Here is an 11,049-nt window from a genome sequence, read left to right as displayed (position 1 = left end):
GGATTCGAGAACGTTAGTGACAATCACCTTTTTTACTAACGTTCCTCACCCAAGGATAATCCACGTTAACTTCAACGTTAGTGGCACCAACGTGACCACTAACGTTGCCTCTTGATCCTTCGCACACGTTATTGGGACTCACCTTTTCTAATAACGTTGAGAGACTTCCCTTTCCCCTACGTTAGAGTCCACATTAACTTAGTTAACGTGGCTCTTAACGTAAGCTTGCCAATCCTTCGAGAACATTAGTGACACTTACCTTTGTTACTAACGTTCCAATGTGCCCCTACTTCCCACGTTAGAGTCCACGTTAACTAGGTTAACGTGGCTTCTAACGTAGTAATGCTAGCCATCTCCAACGTTAGTGACAAAGGTGAGTGTCACTAACGTTGGCTCATCATCTCTCTTATCCATGTTAGCTTCCACGTTAACTAAGTTAACGTGGGAGTTAACGTTGCTCATAGTTGCTTGTGTGGGTTCACCCCAATGTTAGTGACAAAGGTAAGTGTCACTAACGTTGGTGATCACATGCTTTCTCCATGTTAGCTTTCACGTTAACTAAGTTAACGTGGGAGTTAACGTGGCTCATTGTGGCTTGGCCAACGTTAGTGACAAAGGTAAATGTCACTAACGTTGGCTTCTCTTTTGCTTTCCAACGTTAGAGTCCACGTTAACTGAGTTAACGTGGCTCTTAACGTGGCCACTTATGAGCTTGGCCCAACGTTAGTGACAAAGGTGAGTATCACTAACATTGGCTCCACTTTCTTTCTTCCACATTAGAGTTCACGTTAACTTAGTTAACGTGACTCTTAACGTGGACTATGATGGCTTCGTGGACGTTATTGGCGATTACTTTTCTCATTAACGTTGCAAGCTAGCTCCCATTCCACGTTGGTGGTCACATTAGTTAGACTAACGTGGCTGCCAATGTGGCTCTTTCCAGCTTCCTTTGTCCTGAAATCAAGCAATACAGTGCATCAAAGTTCTAATTCACATCATGAGACATGCATCATCTAATTTTTCATCTAATTCATGCATAATTCTCATGAAATCATTCAAAATTCACAATATTTGCTTGAATTATGGTGTGAATGCACTTCTACCCAAAACTTACTTATTTCCTAAGAAAATGCATGAAACTACCCTAAAACAGTAAGGAAAAGGTCAGTGAAACTGGCCAAAATGCCCTGGCATCACAGTACTGCACTCTTCAGTGTGGAGGACTGTTTCTGTCTCTCTCCAATCCTTCTTATGACTCAGAATGTCCTTCATGAACTTAGCATAAGAAGGTATCTATTCAAGAGCCTCTACAAAAGGGATCTTGATCTCTAATATTATGAGATAATCCGTAAAGCGGGCAAATTGTTTATCCTTTTCCTCTTGACAGAGTTTCTGAGGAAATGGCATCTTAACCATGTATTCATCAACCTTGGTTGTTGAAGGCCGAATGCCATGTGAGTTGGAAGGGGGGTTATTAGCATGCTTAGGAGGGTTGTTATCAGTGAGTGACTGACCTCCCCTTACTTGGGCGTTCAACGCCCATGCTGCTGCCCCTTTCCTAGCGTTGGACGCTAGGGGCATCACTCCCTTGTGGGCGTTCAACGCCAAGGGTGCTGCCTCCTTGGGCGTTTGAACGCCTAGCCTCTGCCCTTTCCTGGCGTTCAACGCCAAGGGTGATACCTCCCTGGGCATTTGAACGTTCAGAGTTGTCTTGTGCAGAGACATGGTTATCCTCTAATCTCCTGTTGTTCTGAGGTTGGGTATTTAGTCTTTTCCCCCTCCTCAGTTGAATGGCCTGGCATTCCTCTATTATTTATTTAGATAACTGCTGCCTTGTTTGATTCAGCTGGGCCTCTACATTCCTGTTTGAAGCTTGAGTCTCTCGCAAAGCCTCTTGCAGTTCCAGCAGTTGCTGGGCAAGGGCGTGCAATTACTGAGTCAATGGGCCATCCTGTTCTGGAGGGTTATGTTCAGCAGATACTGCTTTAACCTCTCCTTTTATAGAAGTCTCAGCTGATGAGTACAGATGATGATTAGTGGTAACTATCTCAATAAGCTCTTGAGCTTCTCCTATAGTCTTCCTCATGTGTATGGAACCACCAGCAGAGTGGTCCAAAGACATTCTATCCATGTTTGAAAGTCCATAGTAAAAGATGTCTAATTGTACCCATTCTGAAAATATTTCAGTGGGACATTTTCTTAGCATCCTTCTATATCTCTCCCAGGCATCATAAAGAGATTCACTATCTCCTTGTCTAAAGCCTTGGATGTCGAGCCTCAGTTGGGTTATCTTTCTTGGAAGGAGATATTGGTTTAAAAACTTGTCCACTAACTGTTTCCAAGTTTTCAAGCTTGCTTTAGGCTGGTTATCTAACCACCTTTTTGCTTGATCTTTTACAACAAAAGAAAAGAGCAATAATCTGTAGACATCTTGGTCTACTCTCTCACTGTGTACTGTGTCAGTAATATTTAAGAAATCTACCAGGAACTCCTTAAGTTCTTCCTGAGGAAGCCCAGAATACTAACAGTTTTGCTGCACTAGAGTAATAAGTTGAGGGTTTAGTTCAAAGCTACTTGCTCTGATGTGAAGTATGCTAATACATCTTCCATAGAAGTCATCAGTGGGATTTGTATAAGATCCCAGAGTTCTTCTGAACTCTTCATTCCCATTTGGGTTCATGGTGAAGAAAGGTAGAAGAAGAGAAAGAAGGAGAGAGGTAGAAGAAGAAATAGAAGTAGAGAAGATGAACAAGAATTAAAATATTTTTATTTTTATTTTATTTATGAAATCTAAAATTAAAATTAATTAATTAAAACGAATTTCGAAAAAGAAGAAAGAGGATTAGAAGAGGAGATTTAAAAAATTAGGAAAGAGGAGAGTTAGTTAGGAAGTTTTGAAAGAGAAGAGAGAGAAGATAAGCAACTAATTAAAAAGAGATTTGAATTTAGGATTTGAAATTCAAAAATTAAAATTAAAATTTTGAAATTTGAAATTTGAAGTTTGACTTTTGAAAGTTGAAATTTTAAATTTTAAATTTTGAAATCTTAAATTTTTTATTTTTGAAAAAGTCAACAGGATAAGATAGAGATTTGAAAAAGATTTGATTTTTGAAAAGATTTATTTTTTCTTAAATTTGAAAATTAAAATATTAAAATTTGAATTTTGAATTTTGAAAATTGAAATTTAGATAAGAATTTTTAATTTTGAAAATATTTGATTTTTGAATTTTTAAAACTAAGATTAGATAAGATAAAAAATTTTGGAATTAAAATCTGAATTTTAGTTATGATTTTCGAAAATATGATTAAAATAAAAATATAAAAGATATTTTTTTATTTTTGAATTTAATGAGGAGAGAGTAAAACAAGTAAAAGACACAAAGCTTAAAATTTTTAGATCTAATGTCCCAAGTTTTCAAAAATTTGAAGGAAAAACAACAAGGGACACCAAAGTAAAAAATTTTAAGATCAAAACAAAGGAAAAACACAAGAACACTTTGAAGATTGACAAGAACACCAAGAACAAGACTCAAGAAACTCAAAGAACACAAGAACATATAAAAACACCAAACTTAAAACTTTTAGAAAACCAAAACACCATTTTCAAAAATTGAAAGAAAAATAACAAGAAGACACCAAAATTAAAAATTTGACACAAGATTTAACCAAAGAAAAACTATTTTTGAAAAATTTTTGAAAGGAAGATACCAAAAGACCGAAAATTGCAATAAAAACAAAAACAAAGACTCAAACACCAAACTAAAAAAATTGAAACAAGACTCAAACAAAAAAAAAAACACTAATTTTGAAGGATTTTTAGAAAAAGGACTAAAAAATTTAGAGAATTACCCGTGACACAAACAAAGACTCAAACCAAGAACAAAAATTGAACAAAGAAAAAAAAGTATTTTTGAAAAGGGTTTAAATTTTTTTTTTTTTTTGCAAAATAGAGAAGAAAACAAAAATTAAAATACTCAAATAAAATAAAAATTACCTGATTTAGGGAGCAAGACAATCCGTCAGTTTGTCCAAACTCGAACAATCCTGATGCCAGGGCATTTTGGCCAATTTCACTGACCTTTTCTCTACTGTTTTTAGGGTAGTTTCATGCATTTACTTAGGAAATAAGCTAGTTTTGGGTAGATATTCACTTACATCTTGATTCAAGCATACATTATGCACTTTACATGATTTCATGAGGATTTTGCATGAATTTAATGACAAATTGGATGTTGCATTTCCCATGACTTGGACTAGAACTTTGATGCACTTTATTGCTTGATTTCAGGACAAAGGAAGCAAGGAAGAACCACATTAGTGGCCAAGTTAGTTACACTAACGTTGACACTAACGTGAAATGGGAGTAACTTGCAAAGTTAATGAGAAAAGTCATTGCCAATAATGCTTTAGAAGCCATCATTGCCCACGTTAAGAGTCACGTTAACTAAGATAACGTGAACTCTAATGTGGAAGAAAAGAAATAGAGCCAACGTTAGTGACACTTAACATTACCACTAACGTTGGACCAAGCTCATAAGTGGCCACGTTAGTTGCCACGTTAACTTAGTTAACGTGGCCTCTAATGTTAAGAAGAAAAGGGAAAGCCAACGTTAGTGTCATTCAACTTTCTCACTAACATTGGCCAAGTCACAAGAAGCCACGTTAACTCCCACGTTAACCTAGTTAACGTGGAAGCTAACTTGAAGAAACTAGGTGGTCGACAACGTTAGTGACACCAAACATTATCACTAACGTTGGGATGAACACACACTATCCCCAAGAAGCCACGTTAACTCCCACGTTAATTTAACGTGAAGAAGAAAGGTTGTTGACAACGTTAGTGACACCAAACATTGTCACTAACGTGGAAGTTAACGTGAGGAGAAGGATGATGAGCCAACGTTAGTGACACTCAACTTTGTCACTAACGTTGGAGATGGCTAGCATGGCCATGTTAGAAGCCACGTTAACCTAGTTAACGTGGACTTTAATGTGAGAATTAGGGGCACATTGGAACGTTAGTGACAATGGTAAGTGTCACTAACGTTCTCGAAGGTTGGCAAGCCTACGTTAAAAGAGCCACGTTAACTAAGTTAACGTGGACTCTAACATAGGGAAGGGGGAGAATCCTCAACGTTATTGGGAAAGTTGAGTCCCAATAACGTGTGCGAAGGACATAGTAGAAACGTTAGTAGCAACGTTTGTGCCACTAACGTTGAAGGTAACGTGGCTCTTAACTTTGGTGAGGAACGTTAGTGAAAAAGGTGATTGTCACTAACGTTCTCAAACCCACATCTTCACTGAACGTTAACACCACTAACTTCCTGAGCTAAAAGTCTCTGCCCACTTCACACTTTCTCTCTGCAAGTAAAGCTAAGCCCAATGAAGAAGAAAACTGCTTCAAACTCAAGATCCAAAGGCCCATACCCAAGACTTGAAGAATCAACTAGAAGAACAGAAGAGTAGTATATATAGGAGTAGCTTTGAATTATTTTGGGGAGTTGGAAATTATAGGGAGCCTCTGGGCATAGAATTACTCTCTGTATTTACTTCCTCTACACTTCTAGTTTCATCATGTATTCTCCATCTTTGTTTTCATTTTCCAGAGCTATGAACAACTAAACCCCTTTCATTGGGTTAGGGAGCTCTGTTGTAATTTGATGGATCAATACTAGTTTTCATTATTCTTCTTCTATCTTTTTTCTTGATTTTACTTGAAAGCTTTCGATCTTCATCCAATTGGGTAGTTATCTTGGAAAAGAAACTATTCATACTTGGATCTCTTCTGAACCTTGAAAGAGGAATGAAGAGATCATGCTAGAAATGCTTTCTCATGCTGGACCAAATTGGGTTTGGATGGATATGTGGCTATAATCCTCTCAACACTTGATTTGGGAAACGCATGTGGTATAATCAGTGACCATACTTCATCTCTTCTCATGAGCAATTGACCAAAGAATTGGCTATTGATCAAGATTTGAGAGATTGAATTACAAGAAATTGTAATTCAATCACTTAAGATTGCCAAGGAGATCAATGAGTGCATTGATTGAGGAAGAGATGAAAATGAAATTGATCCAGAGAATGCAACATCTCCTAAGCCCAATGAACCCCCCGTTTCTGATCTTACCCATTCTCTTTAATTTCTGTTACTTACTTTTATGAGCAATTCCCCCATTCCCATTTACAATTCTGCAATTTACTTTCAGTCATTTACTTTCAGTTCTTTAATTCTAGCATTTACTTTTTCTGCCATTTACTTTCCCGCCATTTTATTTTCTGCAATTCTCAACTCAAATTCTGATTCGCTCAACTAGAACATTCCTCTAATTAAAGTTGCTTGATCAATCAATCCTTGTTAGATTCGACCTCACTCTATTGTGATTTTTTACTTGACGATGAATTCGGTACACTTGCCGAAGGGAATTTGTTATAAGACAAGTTTTTCGTGCATCAAGTTTATGGCGCCGTTGCCGGGGATTGATTGTGCATCAACAATGATTAAATTGGAGGATAACTAGATTGAGCATTTTATTTTTGTTTGATTTAATTTTCTTTTTGAGTCATTTACTTTCTGTTCTAGTTAATTTCTTCCTTTTCCCCTACTTTTTCGTTGTTATTTACCATTCATTTCACTAACCCACTAACTGTTTGATATATTGCATCACTCACACTAACAGTAATTCTGATAGATATACTTTCTGCACCTATTCTCTTTGCTTGTACTTGTTGGTTGTATGACAGGGAGAAGAAGCGGGGCTTCAACTTCCTTTGATTCTGAACCTGAGAGAACCTTCCTTAGACTAAGAAGGGAGGCAAGAGAAAAACGTGTAGTTGGTGCTGAAGAAGAGGAGGAACACTTTGAGGAATACTTTGAACCAAACATGGAAGAAAACATGGAAAACCATCGTGAAGAAGAAGCTCACAACCATGGCGGAAGAGGTCAAGCAAATCATGCTGAGGAGGATAGAAGAGTTTTAGGCTCTTACATCAATCCAAACCCAGGAAACTATGGAAGTAGCATTCAAAAGCCAACCATCCACGCCAACAATTTTGAACTAAAACCACAGCTCATCACCCTTGTGCAGAACAACTGTTCGTTCGGAGGAAGTGTCCAAGAAGACCCCAATCAACATCTAACCACCTTCCTGAGAATATCTGACACAGTGAAGTCCAATCGTGTTCATCCTGATGCCTATAGACTGCTCGTATTTCCATTCTCACTCAAGGATAAGGCAGCCAAGTGGCTGGAGTCTTTCCCAAAGGAGAGCTTGACAACTTGGGAAGATGTGGTGAACAAATTCTTAGCAAGATTTTACCCTCCTCAACGAATTAATAGGCTGAGAACTGAGGTCCAAACTTTTAGGCAACAAGATGGTGAGACTCTATATGAAGCATGGGAGAGGTTTAAAGACCTAACAAGGAGGTGCCCACCAGATATGTTCAATGAATGGGTGCAGCTGCAGTTCGACCCAATGCTTTATTTCTGTCCTAGTTGATCCCGATTCGACATTAGAAGTATATTGATTTTTCACCAATAACCGAATACCTTTGTTTGTATATACTGCATTTTTGATTCCATTCATATTTGATTCCATTCATAAATAGATTTTCTTCCCTATGAGTTCTAGTCTCAATAAGAATACTAGTTTTTCTATGAAGGGCTCTCTTATGAGTCAAAGAAGGTCGTAGACCATTCATCCGGAGGATCTTTGAATAAGAAGAAGACCATTGAGGAGGCCATAGATGTCATTGAAACTGTAGCAGAGAATGACTACTTCTATACTTCCAAAAGAGGGAACACAAGAGGAGTAATGGAGCTAAACAATGTAGATGCTCTGCTGGCCCAAAACAAGCTCATTACCCAGCAGCTGGCTGACCTCACCAAGAAGATGGAAAGGAACCAAGTAGCAGCAATCACCACTTCATCAACAACCCAAGAAGGAGTGAATGAAGAAGCAGAGGGTAGTCAGGAGCAAGCCAACTACATTGGGAATTCACTTAGGCAAAACCATGATGCATACTCCAAGACCTACAACCCTGGATGGAGGAATCACCCAAACTTTGGGTGGGGAAATCAATAAGACCAAAGCCTTGATCAAAGACGCCCAAATCCCAATAATACAAGCCACCAACACTTCACATCTAGGCCATATCAACACCCCAATAACAACACCTCTCCACATCCACATCAAGACCAAAATAATCCTCCTCAGCCTGACCTATCATCATTAGATGACAAAATCTCAAAGATTGGGAATCTACTTGAAGGCATAAGCAAAGAGATTCGAGATAGTAAAGCGTTCCGAGAAGAGGTGATGTCCAATATGCAGAATCAGGATGCTGCCATCAAGAAACTTGAGACACAAATTGGCTACTTATTCAAGCAAATTTCCAGCCACAACCTTCGCAGCAATACTAGCTCAACACAACGGGAGGAGTGTCAGGCTATCACCCTTAGGAGTGGGAAGGAACTGAAGGAAACCCCCCAAAAACCACAAGAAGAGGACTCAAATAAAGAGAAAGAAGAGCAGGACGAAGCTCGAGTTCCCACTTTGAGTTCACAAAAAGGGGAAGGAGTGCTGAAGCCAGATGCCCCAAGAGTCCCATACCCTCAGCAATTAAAGAAGAAGGGAGATGACAATCAGTTTTCGAGATTTTTGGAAATCTTCAAGAAACTGCAAATCAACATACCCTTTGCTGAAGCAATAGAACAAATGCCACTCTACGCCAAGTTCTTGAAGGAGCTTATGACTAAGAAGAGAAGCTGGAAGAACAACGAGACTGTGATATTAACCGAAGAATGTAGTGCTATCATTCAGCACAAACTGCCCCAGAAATTGAAGGATCCTGGGAGTTTTCAGATCCCTTGTATTATAGGGGAAATCACAGTGGAAAAGGCTCTTTGTGACTTAGGAGCCAGCATTAATTTGATGTCGGTAGCTATGATGAGAAAGATGAAGATTGAGGAAGCTAAACCAACAAAGATGGCCTTACAATTGGCAGACTGATCGTTCAAGTTCCCGCATGGCGTCGTAGAAGATTTGCTGGTGAAAGTGGGAGATTTTATCTTCCCAGCAGACTTTGTAGTACTGGACATGCAGGAGGAAGCCAAGGCTTCCATCATTCTGGGAAGGCCATTCGTGGCCACAGCTGGAGCTGTCATTGATGTACAAAAAGGAGATCTCACCCTGAGATTACACAATGAAAAGATGACGATCAATGTGTTCAAGGCCATGAGTTACCCACCTGAGCAAATGGGAGAGTGTATGAGGTTGGACTCACTTGAAGACGCAGTGCAGGAAAGTTTTGAAGAAGAAGAACCTGAAGGTATAATAGAGGAGGAGTCTACGTTTAGTGAAGAGGTTGCAACAGCAAAGATTCAAATACAAGGTGCACCAAAGGAAGAGAACGAAAAGTCAGAAGCACCCAAACTTGAAATCAAAGCATTGTCACCCTCTCTCAAATATGCATACTTAGGAGAAGATGAAAATTACCCAGTAATTATAAGCTCATGCCTCAGCCAAGATCAAGAGGATGAACTGCTCAAAGTACTGCGAAACCACAATGATGCCATTGGTTGGACTCTTGTTGACTTGAAAGGGATAAGTTTGGCCATATGTATGCACAAGATACTGCTGGAAGATGATGCCAAACCATCCATTCAATCCCAAAGGAGGTTGAACCCAATTATGAAGGAAGTTGTACAGAAAGAAGTTATGAAGTTATGGCAGGGAGGGGTAATTTACCCAATCTCAGACAGCCCCTGGGTTAGCCCCGTGCATGTTGTCCCAAAAAAGGGAGGAATTACCGTGGTTCCCAATGAGAAGAATGAACTAATTCCTACAAGGACAGTCACAGGATGGCGGATGTGCATAGACTACAGGAAGCACAATGAGGCTACACGAAAAGACCATTTCCCCCTTCCATTCATGGATCAGATGTTGGAAAGACTCGCAGGGCACGCCTATTATTGTTTTCTCGACGGTTATTCAGGATATAACCAAATAGTGGTTGATCCCAGAGATCAAGAGAAAACCTCTTTCACTTGCCCATATGGAGTGTTTGCCTACAGGCGCATGCCATTTGGGCTATGTAATGCACCTGCGATGTTCCAACGCTGCATGCTTTCTATCTTTTCAGATATGATAGAAAAATTCATTGAAGTTTTTATGGATGATTTCTCGGTATTCGGAGATTCCTTTCCTAGTTGCCTACATCACCTCGCCTTGGTATTGAAAAGATGCCAAGAGACCAATCTGGTCTTAAACTGGGAGAAATGTCACTTTATGGTGACAAGAGGAATAGTCCTTGGTCACAAAGTTTCTAACCAAGGCATTGAGGTTGACAGAGCCAAAGTAGAACTTATTGAAAAACTGCCTCCACCCAGTGATGTCAGGGCAATTAGGAGCTTTTTGGGGCATGTTGGTTTTTACAGAAGGTTTATTAAAGATTTTTCAAAAATAGCCAAGCCCTTAAGCAATCTCCTTGTATCTGATACACTATTTATCTTTGATGAAACATGCATGTTAGCCTTTGAAAATTTGAAAATGAGGTTGTCCTCTGCTCCTATCATTTCCCCACCTGATTGGAATTTACTATTTGAATTGATGTGTGATGCATCTGATTTTGCAGTTGGGGCAGTGTTAGGACAGAGGAAGGACAACTTAGTCCATGTGATATACTATGCTAGCAAAGTCCTTAATGATACTCAAAGAAATTATACCACTACTGAAAAGGAGTTACTAGCAATAGTTTTTGCATTTGACAAGTTTAGATCATACCTCATTGGTGCTAAAGTGATTGTTTTTACAGATCACACAACACTTAAATATTTGTTTGCCAAGCAAGAATCAAAACCAAGACTAATAAGATGGATTTTATTGCTGCAGGAATTCAATATTGAAATCAGAGACAAGAAAGGAGTGGAGAACAAAGTAGCAGATCACCTATCCAGGATTCCTCATGATAAAGGTGGAACACCTGATACAAGTGTGAACGAGTTCTTCCCTGATGAGCAGTTGATGATAGTTCACAAAGCACCATGGT

At 39.0% G+C, this 11,049-nt stretch overlaps 1 non-coding gene across 1 annotated transcript; it reads right to left on the bottom strand.

Moving 5' to 3' along the window:
* Nucleotides 1–7,337: 7,337 nt before the first annotated feature.
* Nucleotides 7,338–7,444, bottom strand: LOC112745200 (small nucleolar RNA R71). Its single transcript, XR_003173140.1, has one exon. It is a non-coding gene; the product is annotated as a small nucleolar RNA R71 (small nucleolar RNA).
* Nucleotides 7,445–11,049: the final 3,605 nt, after the last annotated feature.

This window comes from Arachis hypogaea, chromosome 14, assembly GCF_003086295.3.
Source record: "Arachis hypogaea cultivar Tifrunner chromosome 14, arahy.Tifrunner.gnm2.J5K5, whole genome shotgun sequence".
Lineage (NCBI taxonomy): Eukaryota > Viridiplantae > Streptophyta > Magnoliopsida > Fabales > Fabaceae > Arachis > Arachis hypogaea.
The sequence above is the reverse complement of the archived record's forward strand: the minus strand, read 5'-3'. Positions and strand labels throughout refer to the sequence as shown.